The following is a 21,271-nucleotide window of genomic DNA, read 5'->3' as shown; positions in this document are numbered from 1 at the left end:
TTTCCTTTGTGGCAAAGATGTAACCAGTCACTGAACATGGATTTCATTTATTTTATTACCTTGTTGAATCAGGTTGTTAATTCATCCATCTACTTAATAGACCTTAGGTTTACCTCCTTCTTCATCTTTCTGAGGGTTTTTCCCTCTTTTTATGATCTCATCCTTTTGTTCTCAGCTGTAGGATAATTTATAAATAAAGCGACTTGTTCATCTGACATCCTAGAAGATAGACAGGAACAGATCATACAGAAATAAAAAGGAACCTATCTCCTTCACAACTGCTTGCCCCCTTGTAATGAAAATTATTTGATATGATTATTTGATATGATAATGAATTCTTGAAATTATTTTCAAGAGGCCATGTCCCGAATACTCTTGAGTATTGAATAGCAAGGAGCACTATTGTCGCATGGGGACATGGGGAGGGGCCCTGGCGGGTACCCTGTAGAGAACACGTACCTGATATCTGGACTGTGCTTTATGATAAACCCCTGAAGATGATGATGTGTCCGTAGAAAACCAGAGTTTAGCATTTAACTCTTACATGTAAGTTGGGAGAGGGCAAGAAGACTAGCTCTGAGTATTTTGTTAGTAATTTAACATTTATCAGATCCCTTAGTTTTCTCATTATAGATCTTCAATATCTTTATTACTGTTGTTGTACTGATAAGGAAATAGCTGAGTATTTACAAATGTTGCCTAAGAATACAAAGTAATGCTAGACATAGGATTTAAACCCAGATTTCTCTGCCCTAAATCTGGTGTTCTTTCCACCACAATTTGCTGTGTGCTTAAATGAAATCTTTCATCCTTGAACACTCTGTGCTATGAGTGTTCAGTGGAACATGGTGCAGAGGAGCTGAGAGACAGTTTCTAGTCCCTGCCCTACCATTAACAGAGTATATGAACATATGCAAATTCCTTATCTTCTAATATTTTACATCTAAATCTGTCTCAGGCAATGTGCAAGAAGTAGTGAAGTTAGTAATGCAATCCATTTTGTAGAAGAGGTATCATGGGAAAGTACGGTTCACTCTGTCCTTCAGAGTCACCATCTGCTTGAAGGCAGTCGGAGGCTTTAGTATTTTGGAGTCAAGTAGACCCATGTTCAGAACCCAGTCTTGCTTCTTAATATCTGTATGAAGACGGGCAAATTATTTAGTCTCTCCATGAGTCTCAATTTCTTCATCTATGAATCGGACTGTTAGAAAGATTCAATGAGAAAATGTAGTAGATGGAATTTGTCCTTTCTTTACTTTTCCTATCAGAAAAAAAAAAGTTTCATTCATTAAACACATCTTATTTAAGAGTTAAGTTCATAGTGTCAGGATTCAAAGAAGGAAAAAGATCATTGGGAACTGGGGTGTGATCAGAGAAGATTTCAGAAAGGATGAAGATGTCAGGCTGGTCGAGGAAGGAAGGGAGGATTTGGGCAGGTCAGCTGGGCAATACAGTGAGCAGTATCACAGGAACAAAGTGACAACAGACATGGCATATATGAGAACTTTTGGAATTTGTAATGATTTTGAGCATTTCAGCGTGGTTCAAGTTAATGAGCTTTTGGTCATAAGCTAACCATATAATTAAGTAGCTTCTTCTGCCTGAGTGTTTAATTGTATCTAAACAGATAAATCTGTTGTAGTGGGCTGTCTCTTCCAGACTCAACTATCCCATGTACTTCACCAGCTGCCAATTTCAGGTTTTTGTCTGAATGTCTCCTTTGATGTCTGCATTTTTCCATTTTCAATTTTCCATGTCCAGAACTTTCACCTTCTTTTAGGATAACAGCTTTATGTCTTTTATTAGGTTTCATAGAATTAATTTAAATGTTCGTTGACCTAATACTATTTATTTATTTAATTTATTTAATATTATTTATTTTTATTTGATAATATTATTAAATTAAACTTTAAGTGAGACCAGACTGCTTGAATTTCTTACTATACATCTCATATCATTTTTCAAAAATAACCATTTTAGAGGTCTTGAATAATTTATAAAAGCCCTCAGAAATTTGAGTTCATTAGGCTTTTGGTTACATTGATGCACGCATATACAAAGTTTTATAGAACGTGTGACTTTTTTTTTTTCTTAAAAGTAAGGGGAATGTTGTAGTCTCTAAAACAAGGCCTGTTAGAATTGATGAAGAATATATCCTTGTTTTTCGGTTCTTTTGGTTTACCTGATAGAGATAGTTTAAATATACTATACTGAAAGAGTTCATTTAGTCATCTTTATTCCTACTGGAGGCTAAGTCACATCCAGAATTATTCCTAATTCCTCAAAGGAGTATGTATTTTAAATAAATTAGGTTAGGTAGGAAATAATTTGTCTTGTACAGCACTGAAATTAAAAGAACCACTTCTATATTTTACATATAATATATCAATAAAATGAATGTGAAAATATTTACTAATATATACAAATTTAGAAAACTTAAAAATGGCCTAATATTTTAATTCATTTTCTACTTAAAAAGCTTTTTAAGGATAATATAATGAGAAGTGCACATATATTTATGTGCATATCGGTGAATCTTGACAAACTGAATACACTCTGTAACCAGCATCTAGATCAGGAAACATTTCCACTACCCCACAGTCCTCACTCCTCCTGACCCTTTCCAGTCATTACCCTACCCCAAGGGTATCATTACTTCTAATAGCACAGATTTTGCCTCCTTTTCTGCTTAAAAAACACTTTTCTTTAAATATATGTGACATTATAGAAGTATCTAAAGTTTTCTTGTTTATTGTTTTTTATGTTTTATTTTAAATACGTAATTTAATGCTGTCTTCAGCCTGAAGATAAACTCTTTCTAAATTAATTACCTGTGGTCTGAAAGGCAAGAAGGAAGGCTAATAATCTGTGCATATGTGAGCATGCACGCACAAACACATGTACACACACACACACAAAATAAGATTTCACCCAATCACCAATTTGTTTGACTTAAAGCAGTGCATTAGTAAGAAAACACACTATTTCATTGATTTTTTTTTAACATTTGGAATTATTTGGCATCAAAATGGAGGATTTTCTTTTTAAAAACAGTTTTTATGATACCATGTCACTAGCCTTTATTGGATGTAATTTTGAAATCTTCTTAGAATAGAGAAAACAATCCAGCTTTATGAATCAGTGTTTATTTATGAATCAGTGTTATTCTGCTTCTTTCAACCCTTCTTTAATAAGACACAATTTTTACCTTTAGAATTTGTTTTTAAACGTGTAGAATTAACCACAAGGATAATTTCAGTATGATTTTAATGTAATGTTGAGAATCGCTACTAGTTCTTTGAGCTCTGCGCCACAGTCACTGATGGGAACATTTATTCTTGATCTAAAGGATGTTAATTTGAAGTGTGCTTGATCTGGTAGGAGGGGGTCTATTCAAAAATTGGTTGGCTGTGGAATTCTCAAATATAAATAATGTTGATTTACCACCATGTTTTGTTTTAGCACTGCTATGACTTAACTCTTTGGGATAACATCATGATATAAAGGAGTATGATTTGAAGGAAGATTTCTGAAGAGTAATAGCACATACCCTCTTTCTCCACATTACATGTTATATTAAAAGAAGACATTGCATGTAAAAATGGAACACCCTAGGAAAAATATATATTAGATTAAACAATTTAAGGAAAAATAAGAGATTTTCCTATTTATACGGGCCTTGGCTTTTAGATACATGAAGAGCATCCGCCTGGACTAATTTATTGCTTAGTCAAATGACGGTGAAGTGGCAGCTGCACTGATACTGAGCTCTCCTGATGTATCAAAAATGCCAGGAAACCTGCATGTATTAATAGCTTTGTTTAGAACATATTGGTAAATGGAGGTTTAGTAAATCAATTTTGCCTATGGGTTAATTTTTGAAGCTAGGTGATGGATACATAGAAGTTCATTGTACTAATTTTTCTACTTTTGTGTATGTTGGAAATTTTTCTTGACAAGAAGTTTTTAAAAATTTGTCCCCCAAAAGCACATTAAGAACTTATATAAATAATTCTTTTTCAATGTGCCATCAGTTAGTTACGTTTTACATCATGTAGAAGGACAAAGAGGAAAATCTGCTTAGTAACAAAAATGTTTTTTAACATTTAAAAAAATAGTGATAGAAATTGGAAGAGTCATAGCGTTGTTTATACATCTTTTTCGAGGCCAGCAGTTTTGGAAGTTTTGTTCCAGTCTCAGGGAGACAAACTGTTCTTGTCTGATGTGCAAAAATAGAAAATTTCATTTTTCTCTGTATTTAATTGTACTTTTCATATTAGTGCAGGATATTTGTGGTATGTTGTATTCCCATGGTGGAAAGTTAGTTCCTTCCCAGTCTGACTAAATCTATTGATCATTAAACTGTATAAAGAGTAGATCCGTACCTTGTTCTTCCTAGTTCTTGTTATAAGGAAAATCTCAGCATTACATGATATTATCTTGCCTAGATGGTCATATACCTGCCCCAACTTTATATCTTTTTCTTTTTAAGATTTTATTTATTTGTTTGAGAGAGAAAGAGCAAACAAGAGAGAAAGAGAGGTGGGGAAAAGCAGATTTCCCACTGAGTAGGGAGCCTGATGTGGGCTCCATCCCAGGACTCCGGGTCATGATCTGAGCCAAAGGCAGATGCTTAATGGACTGAGCCACCCAGGTACCCCCAACTTTATATCTTTAAACATCCGTGTGTATGCATGTATGTGTGTGTATGTGTAATTTTTATCTCAATATTTTTAGATGCAAATAGGAAAAGTCCTATTTCATTGCTCCTCTCACTTCATCTGAAAGAAATTCTAATTTAGGTTATTAGTTCTTGTTTCACTAAATACTGTGATTAACTCTCCCTACCCTAAGCACAGGAATGATATGCTTAGATATGTTAAAGTGTGTTTTATATAGGGTACCCCTGAAAAGAAATTATGTTGACTCTTCATTTTTCCAAGCTGATGAAAGGATATTGTAAAAAAGCAGAAAAACCATGCAGTATTGTTTTTCTCCCAGCATGAGCAGTATCTAAATACCAAAAAGAGAGGGATCCAGTAGTAAGAGAAACTTAGATCTGAAAGAGCAGTCTTCGGGTTATTTCTGCAGATGTGATTGAAGATTAAATAGTACATTTGTCACCCTGGAATTTAATTTTTAATCTTACCTATAATTTGGCTTCATCAGTAGTTAAGATATGTACCCCAAGTTATGTTTGTGTCTTCACTCAGTGCCGTAGCTTATACAGAGTAAGAGCTCATGTAACTTCTACTGGTAGTGGCAATGGCATATCTTAGATTTGAAGCACAGAAATCACATCCAGTTTTGTAATAAACTGCTCAGAAGGAAAGTGTTGAACTAGGCCCATAGTCCACAGGTCTGACTGCACCTTAGAATCACGTGGGCATGCCTTACTAAAATACGAGTGTTAGGTCCCACCCTAGACCAGTAAAACCAGAGTCTCTGTAGAAGTTGGGGGCTGGGTGATTATTCTGAAGATCAGATTGAGATGCGTGCATCCAACCCTGGTAATATCTTCAAATATTCTGGGTAGCTCTGGGCATGGGGGAACTACAAATGACCATCTTTCTATCAGACCTACTAAATCTGACTCTTGGCGGGGATGGGGTGAGGGTTAGGGGTGGTGAGCTGAGCTCTGTGGTTTTTTGTTAATGTTATTTAGTGTTTCTCTGTGAGTTTTATGATTGGGTATATTTAGGTATCACTGCTTCAAAGAATACTATGCTCTTTTAAATCAAAACAAGGTGAATTAAAAAAAAAATACATCTTCTATGTGCATGACCTTGCTTTTGATGACACTTCCCGGGCCTCCAGGACTACACCCCATGAAGCCTCAGCCTTGCTCCTTGAACTCAGCCTGTTGCACTCTTGTCTCTGCTTTCAGAAGGACCATTTACCTGCTCCATCTGTTCACACACATAGCCGCGTTAGCTGTGTAGTCATGTTAGATAAACCAGAGGCTTTTAGAAAACAAGACCCCATGATCGAAGACAGGCGTAAGTAGCTGAGAAGAAAGGCTGGCATCCTTTGTGTTTTGGGGCTCCATTTATCTGTAGTCACATATGTTTTAATTCATTCTCATGAAGTCTGACTTTCAGATAACTATTTAATATTTCACTTTTAAAAATCACTTGCAATAAATCAAAGTTGAAGTATAAAATTGGGCCTCTTTAAATGTACAGAAGATTTTAGCCAGTGAGCCTCAGATTTGGCCCTGGTCTTATTCCGAAAGTTGATGTTTGTTATAAAGATAAAATTTTAGAATGTTATTAAGATGGTACTTTACCTCAGGAATCATGACTCAGACAAATCCTAGAAGTCCCTAAGAAGATGAACACTTAGTACTGTAAGACAGGTTCCTTGTGGGCAGGGGCCTTGTCTTTCACGTGCATATTTGTGTCCTTCCTTGCTTAGCTGCTTTGCAAGCAAGACTAGCATTATTAATGTTTATTATATTAAATAATTATCAATAATATTTATTGAGCACTTGTAATATGTCAGATTTATTTTAAGAGTTTCCACATTTATTAACTTAATCAGTTCTTAACAACCACCCTACTAAGGAGTTATTACTATAATTCCCAAATTACAGATGAGAAAACTAAGACACAAAGAAATTAATGCCCAAAGTTATGCACTTTTTCAGTGATGGAGCTAGAATTCAAATTGCAGAGACTAACTCTAGAGTTTGCACCCTGAATTATTACTCACCTGGTAATTAACTATTGAATGAATAAATGATAATGAACATCTTTGGCCCTAAACCTAAAGCAGAAGTCTCCTTTTGTCCAAGGAGAAACCAAGTGGGTTTCTGCCCCCAGACACCAATCCTTAAAATTAGTAACCACGTTGAAACAAAAAGGCACATCCATCTGCACCCTCTCACATCTGGGGTAGTAGCTCCAGTTTTGCCTGCCCATGCCGAAGGAAAAGGGATGGTAGGGAGGGTGTTGAGTAGATCCTGATAGGAGGATGCCAGAAGCAAGCAACCACCATACTGAATAAAGAAAAGTTCTTACCTCTTGTGAAAGTTTCAACCCTAGAACTTGTTACTCATTTTCCATGCTAGAATCCAACTTGAGGTCCACACAGTTCCTCCATGGAGAGAAATGTGGAGAGGTTAGGGGAGGAGCAGAAAGGAACTTCAAATCTCTGTCTTAGAGCCTAGCAGTGGTGGCCTTTTTGAGTAGAAATCCACAAGCTGTTCCAACAGGGAGAACCTAGTGGAGAAATTAACTTAATTCAGGCACAGAATGTCCTTATATTTATCTAGAAATATTACAAACTCCAAATACATCAAATAGACTCTTATTTAGATGTTCAGGTGAGAACACTTTGTGGGTAAATAGACATGATAAGAGGTTAAATAGCCATTTGGGATTATCCTCTTCCTTATTAAGTCTAGTCAGAAGTTGGCTTCTTTGCACAAAATTCTTTCTCTGCCAAATTTCATTGCTGTCTAACAGAAAATTTAGCTTGGGGTTAAATTCTAGGTGGGTGGTTACCTACATTAGGCTAAACAAAAGATTAGATTATCATGTTGTTTCAATTAATGAATCATTTTTAAACTAATGGATCAAAACATTCAAATATGCTGCCATAACTAGATGAGTAATTTTATTCTTTTAATCAATTTAAGCAAAATTTTCACATTTAAAAACTAAACATCCAAAAGTGGCCTGTTTTCAATAGTACTGATTATTTGTGTTTGATGTTTCATTCATATGTAGTAAATGATCTTTAAATGTATTGCTCTACTTTTGATAAAATCATTTGTTTGGTTCTGCAACAGTACTACTTCTAAAACCGAAACTACTTATAAAAGGGACTATTTGTAGCAGCCTATATGTTCAACTCATATCAGTTTTTCAGTGCTCTAAAGGTGTTGATTGTGCTTATGAAAGCGTTAGCATCCTGTATGACATCTTCAAGAAAAAATGATTGAAAAATTTTTAATTGCAAAAGTGGAGGAAAAGTGTTTGGCCAGTAAGTTCTCAGATGAATCTGTTTCTGCAGCAGAAAAAAATGGTAATGAGTTGAAAGGTGATATCTTGCTAGACTCCTGGGTATAGAATTATTTGGTTTCAAACTAATCATTGAATCCGGGATGTTGTAGCTGTATTACATACAGCATATATTATGAGGAAGATTCTGAATTTTTTGTCATTTGATCCTTATTTTTTTTAAGTTATTTTCTTTTTAAAAAAAAAGAAGAAATATATTAAAATTGTCCTGGTGCACTAAAGAAAATCTGGTGGTACCACTTGTTTGTATTGGTGATTTTAAATTCTCATTATTAGATTATTGTTTTCCAATATACATATGTATATATAAAAAAATCCAATGGTATTCTTTGGTAAGCAATATTTATACAAAATAATCTAATTAATTTAGAAAATAATTCAGCCGTCAGCATCAATTCAATTTCACCTAATGCATCCATGATGAATTAAACACTACCAAAGTATTGTCTTTTATCATTAAGATCGGTGTAGATTTAATCATTGCTTGGCCTGACCAGAGCTTCTTATTCATTCCTAAGGACACTCAAAACCCATTTCTCAGTTTTCTCATACTCAGCCATCGTTCAGAGCATCTATTCAACATATGCTAAGTTACGCTAAATTTCTTGGCTTTGAATATTTTTATTGTAGACATTGTTTAAAAAACAATAAACAAGATGCCCACTGAAGACAGGTTTTATTTTTTGGACGCACAATATGCAAAGAGCATGAGCAGGCATTGAGACAAGGCACTACTGCTGTCTTACTAGATGTGTGTCTTGAGCTGCTGAATTTACGTGAGCCTTTTTCCTAACCTGAAGATAACTCAAGAGTTTAGGAAGGAGGACATGAAAGAACTTACACAAAGTACCTAGTATGAAAAGTTTCATTCTGTAATTGCTGTTATTCTTTTAAAGTAAAAACCTTTTTTTTCCAGGATAGGCTTTAGCACTTAGGAGAAATGACCATAATGCATCTAAAGGTGTTTTGTTTTGTGTTTTGTTTTTTGTTTTGTTTTGTTTTATTTTAAGAAAAGAAGAGTGTTGGCTAAAACATTAAGCACAACAGATACGGGGAGCTGAAAATCTACATTACTTATGTGGTGTGGGGCTTTTCTGTATCACTTAAAACTATCTTTTTTCTTTATGCCACCTTTTCTTTTAACTTTTTTTTTAATAATTAAAGACTATACAGACAAAATATCTAAAGTGTATGAACTGTAATATACTTTTAAATTCCCACTCCTGTGTTTCCCTATTTCTTCTCAAAGAAGCAGATCATGCCCAGACATCCTTTTATAAATGCAGTCGCTCAAAAATGTGTAATAGTTTCAATAATGTGACTTTTTTGCCTGAGTTTATTAGTAATTTTCAACTTAAGATGTCAATAAATTTGTGTAGACTTTTAAGAAAACTTGGTAGTATTAAAATTTTAAAAATATGCTCAGGCATATCAACATAGTTTTCCCACAATTGATCTTACAGATAATAAAATTATATTATTTGTTAGATATTTACTGATTTTTGGAATATATTTTTAATTTTTGAATGATAGTTTTTGAAATTGTCATAAATGGGGCTGCACATTTGTAAGGGTGTCACTCTATTAACTAGAACACTTTGTGTGTTAATATATAATGTGTTTTTTAAATGAGAATAACTATTAAGTTGTCAAAATAGTTCTAATATAATATGATTTGAAAGACTATTCTACTTAAACTTAGATTTTAAGTGACATGATTTGGTCTGTTTCAGCTTACTCGATTCATTGTGTATCCTTGTTACATTCAAAAGACTATCATCAGTGAACACTAGATCAAAAACTAATGATGTACTATATGTTGGCTAATTGAATTTAAATAAAAAAAAAATAAAGATCCCAAGAAGCTTTTGTTTAGGGAAAAAGAAGACTATCAAGATATAAGGAGATCTGAATTCTTTTAGTGTAAAGGGAGATACTTCTTGCAACCTTATTCATATTGCAAATAAAAGGATAAATGTCTAAGTTAGTGTCAAGTTCATATAGGTTATTCTAACATTTGAGTAGACTGTTTTTTGTGTATGTTTAATATTATAATTTTCCTTAGCCTTAAAAAAGGATTAATTCGAGAGCATTTGCGTCATTTGTGATTTGAAGTTAAACATGCCACAAAAAAGTCTCTATTAAAATAATTGTTTCTTTCAGATTTCCTTATATTACATTAGTTATGGTTGGTTTGACAAGGCAAGAAGTAGATTTATCAGTAAAAAGAAGCATATATCTATATTAGACATTGAAATATTTACTGTAGCTACAGATATATTTTATCTCATATATTTATTATGGTTACTGTGTAAAGTACATTCGATACTGATGATTCAGTAGATTGTATTTCTAGTCTGAAAAGTAAATTTATTTCAACCATATTAGATAATATAATCTTCCAAAGTTGCTAGGTTTCATGTTTTAAAATGTTTTTATTGTGGAAAATTTCAAATGTTAACAAAAGGTCTCTACAGAAAACTATAATGAAAGCCTGTGTACATGGTACCCAACCTCAGCAGTTACAATAGATAGCTACACTGGTTCCGTCTGTACTCTCACCTTCCTTACTCTCTTCCCACATACTGACTTATTTTGAAGCAAATTCAAGAGACATTATGGTATGTTTATAATTGGTAATTTGTAGGCTATTTTGTTATTTAATAAACAGCATTTTTGGTTCTGTTTACTATTTGGCTCTATTTTAGCTAGCTGCATATTTATAGATGCTTGATCATTTACCTCTGTGTAATAAACATCATGTTATTGTTTCCAGCCAAATGGAAAATATTAAGAGTTCTCTTTGGGATTAGTTGCCATAGTTTAATACCAGATCACTCTGACAAGTACAAATCATAATAAAGGTAGAAAAAGATATGTGGGTATAGATGGCCTGATAAAATGCCTGAAGTTACCTTATGTTTCTCAGCAGTATGGCAAAAGTGAAAAAAACAAGAGACCGATTTCAGAAGGTCCATTTATGGAAGTCTGAAAACACACATCACAGGCACAAAGAGAATAGATATCAAACTCTGACAAGCTTTCAACAGAAAAGCCAGAATGTTCTCTGAGGTAATCCTGGAATAGCTACACAGTCTGCACCACCTCCACTGAACTTTTAGCTTTCTCTGGAGACCCTTGGCAACATGCCATATCAGCCTGATGCCGGCAGTACAAGGACTAATCATCCTTTGACGTGGCACGCTCTGAAGGTGCATATAATTCCTTCAAAAACTGAAATAGGATCACAAGACTGAGGCATCTATTTCCAATTAATTTGGTCACAGGAGTTTATCTGTCATCTTTGTTCTGTCACAGCAGTTTGTGGTAAACCTGCTTCACATGGATTATCAAATATTAAGAACAGTGGATTGCAGAATTTTCCCCCCAGTCAATTCCTATTTTGTCACTTTTGGTTTAAAGTAGATGAAACTAGCCATGGGTTTAAAAATGAACTTGACATTTTCAAACTTCCATGAAAAGGAATTGGTCAAACTTCTGGCACGATGACATAGTAGGTTATCGTATATACCATACTAATTCATTCTGATTTTCTCCAAAAGGTTAGGATAAAGTTTTTACTCTAGAAAAGTATGTATGACTTTAGCAACAAAAATTGCTTTCTTCCTTTTGCCCAGAAATGCATATATGAGGATTCTATGCATAATATTCTTATTGTGTACTAAATAAAGTGGGTACTAGTTTTCTGAATAGTATCTCTCAGTATTTAAATATCTCATCTACCTTAAAAGCATAACAAATTATTTTCCCTTATGGTCATATAATTCCAGTGCAAAATAAGTAGGAATTTAGATGGCATGATAACCATTTTTTAATTTTTATCTGACTTTAATTCAACTGTTTTAGGCTATTTTGGTTGCAAGAGCAAGACCTTGCTCAGGTTTGACCAAAGGGAAAGGTCACTAGAAGGATGGAGTTAATGCTGTAGAAAGTAGGTAACAGGAACTCATGGGCATCTGGGAACTGAAGTTGTATGTCTGACTTCTTACACAGTGCAACTAGACCCAGAATATCTTTGCAGACCTCACAGTATGAGGGACTAGACCTTTGTTAATATTGCATTCCAACAATATTTACTCTCCAGTTAGTAGTAATAAACTATGTCTGAGTTTTGTAAAAGTAAGACTTAAGTATAACTTAGATTACAAATTTATAAAATTAAATAACTTGAAATTTATATAACTTGAAAGGAGATAGAAGTGGGACTATGACTCCTTAAAAGTATTTTAAATACCTAAGCTTGCCCTCATCACAGCTCTGGGAAGTTAATACTGTTGTCCTCGGTAACTTGTCCAATTTGATGCAATCAGCTCATGGGGGGCCGGGGGAAGCTGAGAATCAGAAACCTCACCTGTGCCAACCCTGCAGGCTGTGCCTGCTCACTAGGCCACATAGTCTACCTGTGAGGGAAATAACATGATTTTTCAAAATTGCTAATCCGTGAGGGACATGAATGGCAACTTTTTTTTTTCCCTTTTCCCTTTTGGACCTCAATTCTTTTTACTTCAAAGCAGGTTAAACCAATCCAGAACCCCCCTCCCACCTTTTTTCTTTTCGTGTCTTCCCCTTTTTCCTGTCTCTCCCTCTACTTCTGTTATTCTCTGCGCTACCCAATCCCTTCTATTTCCATTTCTGATGAGTCTTAACACACATGGGGTGTGATGCATCCACCCAAAAGAACTTGAGGGAACATGACACGGGGTCAGTTTCCCATCCAACGTGGACTCTGCCCTCCTCCCCTGGCTTAGCTGTTCTGATGTTCCTGCTGTTAGAAATACTACTTTAGAATGGCCCTTAGAGACTGTAGTATCTATCGTCTGAATTTTCTGGTGAATTCATCTTTGTTTTGTGGAGAGAGGTTTCCCATCAGTCATATTCACCTCTCCTTTTGCCATCTTCATATTGGTTTTGTTTATGAACTTCATTCATTGTTATTCAAAAGGCAAAGAATGCTGCCACTGTGCATCTCAGATACGGAGCAGCCAGGTTTCTTCCAGAGGAAACAGCAGGAACGGAAGTCTGGGAAAGGGAATGGCATCAAAGAGGAGCCATCAGGCCCACTCCTGATGGAGGAAAATTTGACTTTTATGAGTGAAAAAGGAGAGAGCAGACGCTCATGGAAGGAGCAAGTGAGCCAGGAAAAGAAAGGGAATACTTCAATAAAAACAGAGGTTGCTAATAACCAAACAGCCAACTTCCCCAGTTTTGTTTTGTTTTTTTTCCTGAGTCTAGCCTCATAGGTATATTCCCCATGGCCCAAAGTGGCTGTGAGCATGAGGGCAGCACTGTAGTCAGGGCCAGGAAGCACGAAAACCTTTTGTTCCCTACCATGAGTCTTGATTATAATGGAAATCCTGCCAGACCCTTAATTATGAAAGTACAACAGGGCATTAATATAATTCATCACCTGTTAGAAGGAGCACTTGTGGGCTATTTACTAGAAATCTATTAAATATGACATGAAGACAGATTGCACTCCATTTCTTAACATGACATTATAATCAGGATGTATGTTCAGTAAAATGGTTTATAGAACCCTTGTCTATGAGTCCTATCAATTAACCTAAAATCTGCCTAAATGAAGTGTAGCCAGGCAGCGCCCTGAGCAAATGGATGCATTTTTCCTCTGGTTCTCAGCAGAGGAAAAGTTTCATTTTGAAATATCAGTTGTTGTTTTCATAGCAAGTTCATTGCCATGTATTATATTCAGCAATGCACGGAGCGAAAGGATTATAAAACAGAGTTCTCACTTCATAGTTCTGTTGCTGAATGTTGAAGGATTTGTTCTTGTATGAACCTGGTGCGTTTCCTTGACATCCTAATATAAAAATCTTTTCTATAGATAAGGTCAATATTGATGACCTAGTACTATAATCCTGTAAAGCATGCCCTGATGTACCTTCAAGTACAAATATCCTTTTAAGCTTTTCTGCTTACAAATGAAAGAAAATTCATTTATCTATTATCTGCATAGCAGTTAAAGATGAGAATCTCTCTGACTTTAAGTGGAGAGTAAGTATTCTCAAATGTATTTTATTTACCTTTGTGCTCAGCATTCATCCTTGCCTTTTTTTTTCCACCTAAAAAGTATTATGTGAAACTCTCCTCTGTATCCTTAAAGTTAGGACCCTACTCTGCATTACCCTAAAATTATATTAGAAATGTTACACAGTAAACAAGCAGCCATGTTTAACATTTTCTTAATCAGGCTTAGTTCAGATCTCTTTGTTCATATTTCTCTGGTAAAGTTACATGTAAACCTAGCTTTATCCTATAGGGAGGCATTGTGTTTTCTGCTGCAGTGAAGGGAAGTAGTGGAAGAAGTCCACCAACATGGAATAAAAAAGTCATCTGGGCGTGGCTCTAGAATAAATACTTGGTTTTACTTACTATGTTTATTCACTGGTTTCTCTCCCCTTCGCATGCAGGCGAGAATGTCAAGGAGAATGTTTTTCTTGTATAATGTCCCCTGCCCTGGTGCCATATTGTGTTATGCTTTAAAATAGAAGCTGCCACCGCAAACCGAGATGTCTTGAAAGGGAACATACTGTCTTCAGGCCAGAATAGAGCAAGTGTTCATTAGACCAGTGGGATACTCAAAGCTGAATGGAGGGGATGGGGGATGACCTTGTTAGTCCTTCCTCCACCATTCCTTGCCCTGACCAAGCAGCTTTCCAACTTTATTCTTTATGTTCTGCTCCTAGCAAAGGTTACTTTCCTAGTCAAATCTTGGTGCGTGCTGAGACAGAGAAGAGCCTGACCCGTGGCTGTGGTCATTCCTTGTAAACATCTTCCTAGGTATATCCGTGAGTGGCACAAAGGTGCAGAAACAGTAAAGACAAAAAACTGTTATGATGACATTAGGATTCTGGCTGGCAAAATCTGTGGTTATGAGGGGGGGTGATCAGGTCCATAGAATTCATTTTCACCCCCAAGTCTGCTTTTACTTCACAGTATCTCCTATTTCTCTACAGCATGAATTCCTACCTAAGCCAGGCTGGGCTCCTTCTCACTGTATTGTAAATGTTTCATCCTCAGTCCATTCTCTGTGACCTTGGCCATGCCCCGGATGCCCTCCCTTTCCCCCTCATGATTATATCTCATCTCCTCTATGAATTATCAGTTCCCTAATAATAGTCAAGAGCTTATTCACTTTTGTATCTCTCCCAGAATTTAATACGGGAGATTTTACTAAAGAGACATAGTAAATATCTGTTGAGTTAAAAATTATATTAAGTAAAATTTCTGTGTAGTTTTAGATCCATAATATCTTTAGAATTAAGGTTAAGGACTTGTGAGAGCATGAAGTAGCATTTATATTTAAAACTGTTCTTAACTATTTTTAAATCTCTTTGTACATCTTCAGTATAAGTAAACAGGATATATTTCTTAAAATCTAAATGCATGAAAATAATCTTTTCATTGTGTTCTTGTGTATAACATGCATCTAAAATTAATATTCTCTGAAAGATAGTTCAGGGTTCATGATGAATACTTGTTAAAATGAACAGTGTAAGTCCTAGTTGGCTGTTAGCCCCAAAATAGAAGTGGTCATTATCAATAATCAAGTTCCTATAAGAGATTCCTACTCCTTTGGAGGAGACCATGATGTTTGCTGCCTCATTTCCAGAAGGGGCTTGTGAGAGAATCAGTGCCTGAAGTCACAGCTGTCACACTTTGGAGTCTCGGCAAGGCATGCTGGGTTGGAAAACCAGCTTTCCAAAGGGTCAAGGAAGCAGAAACTGATTTCTCACACACCATTACACAGTTTAACTAACATAACAAATGCCAAATAATTGCTGGCACTAATGGGTAGGTGGATGTTTACTTTGTGTGGTTACCATGGATTCTCTTAGCATTGATGGACCTGCCGTGATTGAGATGCTGCAAATTTAAGGAAATAGCAATGATATGATTAGCTTGACTCACTAATTTGAAAAGGGCTAATTTATCTGAAAGACAATTAAAACTATCTTAACTATACTGTACTCAACTTGCTTTGATTTAATATATTATCCTATCCTATGGGAGTGGTTTTGGTATTTTATAACTCTAATCCAAGTGTGTGTGTCTGTATACATGCATATATATAAAACCTTATTAGATGTGTGTGTGTGTGTGTGTGTATAGAAAGAGAGAGAGAGCTATTGAGTTTATTGATTTATGCATAAAGTCTGTTGAGCTCTTAATGTGTGTCATATACTGGAATAAACACTTCACATGTGTTATCCCATTTAATTTTATTAGATATAATCATACCCACTTTACAGATTAGAAAACTGAGGTAGGGATGGATAGGTTAAGTAACTTGTCAATGATCCCACCCTCGTAAGTAGTAGACTAAAGATTTAAACCCTACTGAGTACCAGAGTCTGTGTCTCAAGCCAGTGTTTCCTATCCAGCAGCAGCAGCATTACCTGGAAACTTGTTAGAAATGCAGATTCTCAGGCCCCACCACAGCCTGACTGAATCAGGAACTCTGGGGATGGAAATCAGCACCCTGTGTTTTAACAAGACCTCAGGGTGATTCTGAGGATGCTGGAATTTGAGAATCAGGCCTTCCATTCTCTCAAGCTTAAGTTCCTGGCCAGCTTTCCCAGGGCATCTCTCAGCTGCAGCTGCCTTCTGGCTTCCCTGCCACATGCCACCCCCCATCTGACCCCACACATCCCTAGCCCCTCCTTTAATCACTTTGCTGTCTTTAATGAATCCAACCACACAGGGAATACTGCTTAAGTTTATTGAAAGAACAAACTATGTACTAGGTTTCTCTCTTGAACAAGCACTTTAATCAAAGTTGTGAACCTCTTGCCCAAACATGTCTGTCCAGACACTTATGTCTGCCCATGTAGAATTTGTTAATCGTGTTTGCCTAGAGCCAGTCCATGAGATGTCCCTGGGGTTTAGGTGAAGACCCTCAGGTAGTAGCTATAAAGATTTGCCAAGGTAATATCCAAGGCCCATAAATGCCCCTCACAGCAGCAGTAAGCAGTTCATCTCTGTTCTTCAGTACTTTTTCTTTACAAAAAATCTGACCTGTGACATTTAATTATCTATGTGTGAACTTAAGCAGGGCTAACCTTCTCTGAGCCTCAGGTTTTTTTTTTTTTTTCCTCTATAAACCTAGGGTAATAATACCCATCTTGTAGAATCATTGAAAATTTAGTAGTAATAGGGGCGCCTGGGTGGCACAGCGGTTAAGCGTCTGCCTTCGGCTCAGGGCGTGATCCCGGCGTTATGGTATCGAGCCCCACATCAGGCTCCTCCGCTGTGAGCCTGCTTCTTCCTCTCCCACTCCCCCTGCTTGTGTTCCCTCTCTCACTGGCTGTCTCTATCTCTGTCAAATAAATAAATAAAATCTTTAAAAAAAAAAGAAAAAGAAAATTTAGTAGTAATAAATTTAAAGCTCCTAGAATTTTTATAGTAGGGCACTCATTAAATTGTGTGTGTGTGTGTGTATTCCTTACCATTTGGAAAATACAGAAAATTGCAAAGAAAATAAATGATAACCAATAAATAAATGGTAACTCAGAGATAACCCACTTGCTTCTCATTTTTAAAACTGCATTTGGGTTATGCACGGTTTAGTAAACCCTGCTTTTACTAAACAGTTTATTATGATTCTTTGTCAATCTGCCTAGAAAGAATTATGTCCAATGAATAATTTAGTGTAATACACAAATAAGACTTAATCCCTGTCTGCCTACACCCAGCTATATATTCTTTGTCCTATAATAGTGGCAGGGGATACACATTTTTTAATTTTAACTTGTACTTAAGTAGCAGACACCCTTGAAATTTCCAACCCCTTTCTTCAGTCAATTCCCAATGATAATGACCTTGGAAAGAGGGAAGAGAGTGAAGGTGAATATGGACTTAAAATGTCTCTTATTCTTCCATGTGAATACACTAGAAGTACATTCTAGTACTTACAGTATCCCCTCCTCCAGCCCACCCCCCCACCTCCCCGCCCTGCCACAACACTAGAATCAGTTGTTTTAATTCTAGGTGTTATAGCTTGAAGCCTCAGTTTAGGCACTATTTATTTAAGCTGAAATCTGTTCCATGATCTCTTTTATTGTCTTATCCTTTTTTCCCCTCCAATTGCTTGCCGTAACATAAAACATCTCAAAAAGAGAAAAAAAAATGTCATTCAGGCATTTTTTAAAAACGAAATGTGTTCCATTTTCTACTTGTATCTTATCTCCTGTGGTTGTTTCTTCACTGTTGTCTGGAACAAGGCATCTCCAAACAGGGTGAAAGCCCACACTACATGATCATGAGAAAGCACGGGCAGACCCCGCCTGGCCTCTGATCCCTGCCACTACTGTCACCACCAGCTAGACTTTGAGTTTTATACATCATGAGACCCGAGAGGGAAAAGGTAGGGTCTTTTTTTTTCCTTCATTTTTATCCAGCATCTAGTGCTGAGTAAAATTAACTCAATAACTTTTTGTTGACTAAATACTATGAATTTGCTTCAGATAGCATGAGCAATTCAAATATCTTTTTTTCCCTGTATTTCAGACATCCTTACATCAACTTCAGTAATTGGCTTGAGGGAAATCTAGCAATGAGAAGAAAAATTGCAGATAGAGAATCTTAGATTTTTCTGCTTCCTTAATGCTTAAAATGTTCTTTATACTTGTAACCAGCAGAGATAAGATAGACTTTTAAAATAAAGTCATGATTCTTCCAAGTGATTGTGTATCAGCCTTGAGAGAAGTCAGCGTGCATCATATATAACATCTGGAGATTTATGATCCCATGGAGAACGCTAGCAGAAATCTTCCAATCTTCTCAGAATTGTATTTGGTTTTTAAACTTTTTTATTTTAACACCTTTTTATCTGTCTGGAAAAATGATATCTTTTCATAGTCAAACATTTGAAAGATACAGAAATCGTAGGGGGAAAAAAACATCACCAGCAATTCAAATGTACAAACATAACCATTCTAACTTTTGTTGAATTTCCTGCTTTCATATCCACATCTGTTAGTTGTATTATAAAACAAAGGGCTGGCATAAACTATTATTTATATTCACTTGGATATTATACAACAATTTTACAACATGCCCACTATTGGCATAATTATCTTCATGTTGGAATATTAAACATTTCCCCCGTAAAACTTTGTTACCTGTATTAGGTCAACCATCTTTAAGTTTCTTTTCTGAAAAAAATCTCATTTAACTAAAGTAGGAATATCAGAACACTATCTAATGAGAGCAAGAACCGTACAAATGGAATCTTTGATATTATTTATAAGCCTGTTATCTCAAAAACTCTAATTATCATTCGTAATAAAAATGAACTATCAAATTTACATCTAGATTGATTCAGATTCCAGGCATTCCATGCATCTTTTATCTTTTGATTTCTAGAATTCTTTGTGTGTTACTGAAGAAAGCAGTAAGTTCATCCTGCACATTTCAGTTCATAGTTCAAGTTCTACTAATCCTCATGCCATTACAAAAAACAAAAAAACAAAAAAACAACACTATAGTAAGATAGTATCCAAATCTCAGACAGTGGGAAATTTTTTCAAGTATTCTTTGATGTAATGATTGCACCCAAGCAAATAAAAAACATGTATTGATTTTTAAAGGTTTTACCTACATTTTTAATCTTGAATACTATATAAAATTAAAAGAAAAACAAATACCAAGTAGTATTTAGTAAGAATACATTATAAGCTGATGGTATGTTAGAATTAAAATTATATTTTATGATATTTTTTCTTTATATGACCTGTTTACTTGACCTTGGACTTAATCCTGTTAATTAAACATCTTTCAGGAACTGTAATGAAAAACAAGATTACTGAAGGGAAGTGAATTTCCACAAGTTTTTGGCAAAGCTTCTAAATTGATAGATTTGCGTCACCCAGCCCATCTTCTCCTAGATGTACTAATAAGCAGTCAAAGCCAATACATGAAGAAAAGGAAGGAAGAGGAGAAGTATTTGAACATGTGTAGAGGCAATCCATAGCTCATTGACTAGACACTAAATATCTGAGAACTGATTTTATAGAAGCGCATATTTTAAGAATGAGAATTTTCTTAAGTTCCTTTACTACCAGAAAAAAGTAATCTTACTATATTTTTAGGACGCTTGTCTAGGGAAGGCTTTTGATGTAAATAAATGATGCATTAACATTATATGCAGACAGAGTGTATATGCCAGCAGAAAATGAAACGGGGGAGAATTTTATGTTTATACAATACAATTCCAAGGTCAGGTCACTGCTGAACGCACAGCTCAGATTTTTTTCTTCTTTCTGATATATGTTCCTTTTTGTGTTAACAGCAGATATCCCTTTATCAAGCATTCCATAAATCTGAGTCTGGCAAGATAATTTTTTGTAATTCTCCCTTGACCCATTTCTGTGCAGTTTTGAAAACATCTAACAAACAGCTGCATAAAACAAACTAGTAGCCTAAAATAACAAAAATAACTGAACCTGGAGCTGAAAGAAATTAGTCAATAATCAAGTAGAGGTTCTATACAGCAATTGAATTTTCAGTCAATAAATATTTTTGATTGAACACTGTTATTTAAGGACATTGTTGTTAATTGTCTCTAGGTGTTTGTTTATGTCTTTTTAGAAATTGTTGCAATAGTGATAAAAATGTCTGATGGAAATTGCTCTAGTATCAAATATTTTTGAGTGGAAATTAAATTTACTTATCTAATTTAAAATTACCAATGAAGAAAGCCTTTAAGACATTAAGACATAATTGCTTTACTCTTTTTTGTTTAACAGTATAAATAGAGTATTTAGTTTGAAGTTTAGAAAGTAATGGAATCTTTTTAGTGAATGCGTTTAATTTAAAGTTACTTTTCACTAGTTTTGCCTTTCTGTGCGTTACACAGTAAGTATTTTGTTGACTCATTCAGCAACTTGATCTCAAGACAATACGATTATCACAGTCATCTAGATTGATCAGGTCCCTATATTTAGCTTCTTGTATTGACTTAAAAATCTTTTTACATTTTACATTTTAAATAGTTAATTAATTAGGTATTGATTTATTTTTAAGCTCCACAGTGACAATAACCAATAAAGATCACCATTATAAAACCTCAGTATAGGGGCAGCTGTCTTGATCTTGGGTTGTGAGTTAGAGCCCCACATTGGGCATAGAGACTACCTAAAAAATAAATGAATAAATAATAAAAGCTTGGTTATAATTTTATCTTTCTGTTTTTTGAATAGGAA

At 35.2% G+C, this 21,271-nt stretch overlaps 1 protein-coding gene across 3 annotated transcripts in view; it reads left to right on the top strand.

Annotated features, from left to right (window-relative positions):
• FBXL17 (F-box and leucine rich repeat protein 17) overlaps nt 1-21,271 on the top strand; it is a 484,901-nt gene that overhangs the window by 349,869 nt on the left and 113,761 nt on the right. The gene's annotated exons all lie outside the window — the stretch shown is intronic.

The sequence above is a fragment of the Ursus arctos genome, unplaced genomic scaffold (genome assembly GCF_023065955.2).
Source record: "Ursus arctos isolate Adak ecotype North America unplaced genomic scaffold, UrsArc2.0 scaffold_5, whole genome shotgun sequence".
NCBI lineage: Eukaryota > Metazoa > Chordata > Mammalia > Carnivora > Ursidae > Ursus > Ursus arctos.
This window is presented reverse-complemented; position numbering and strand designations above follow the sequence as displayed.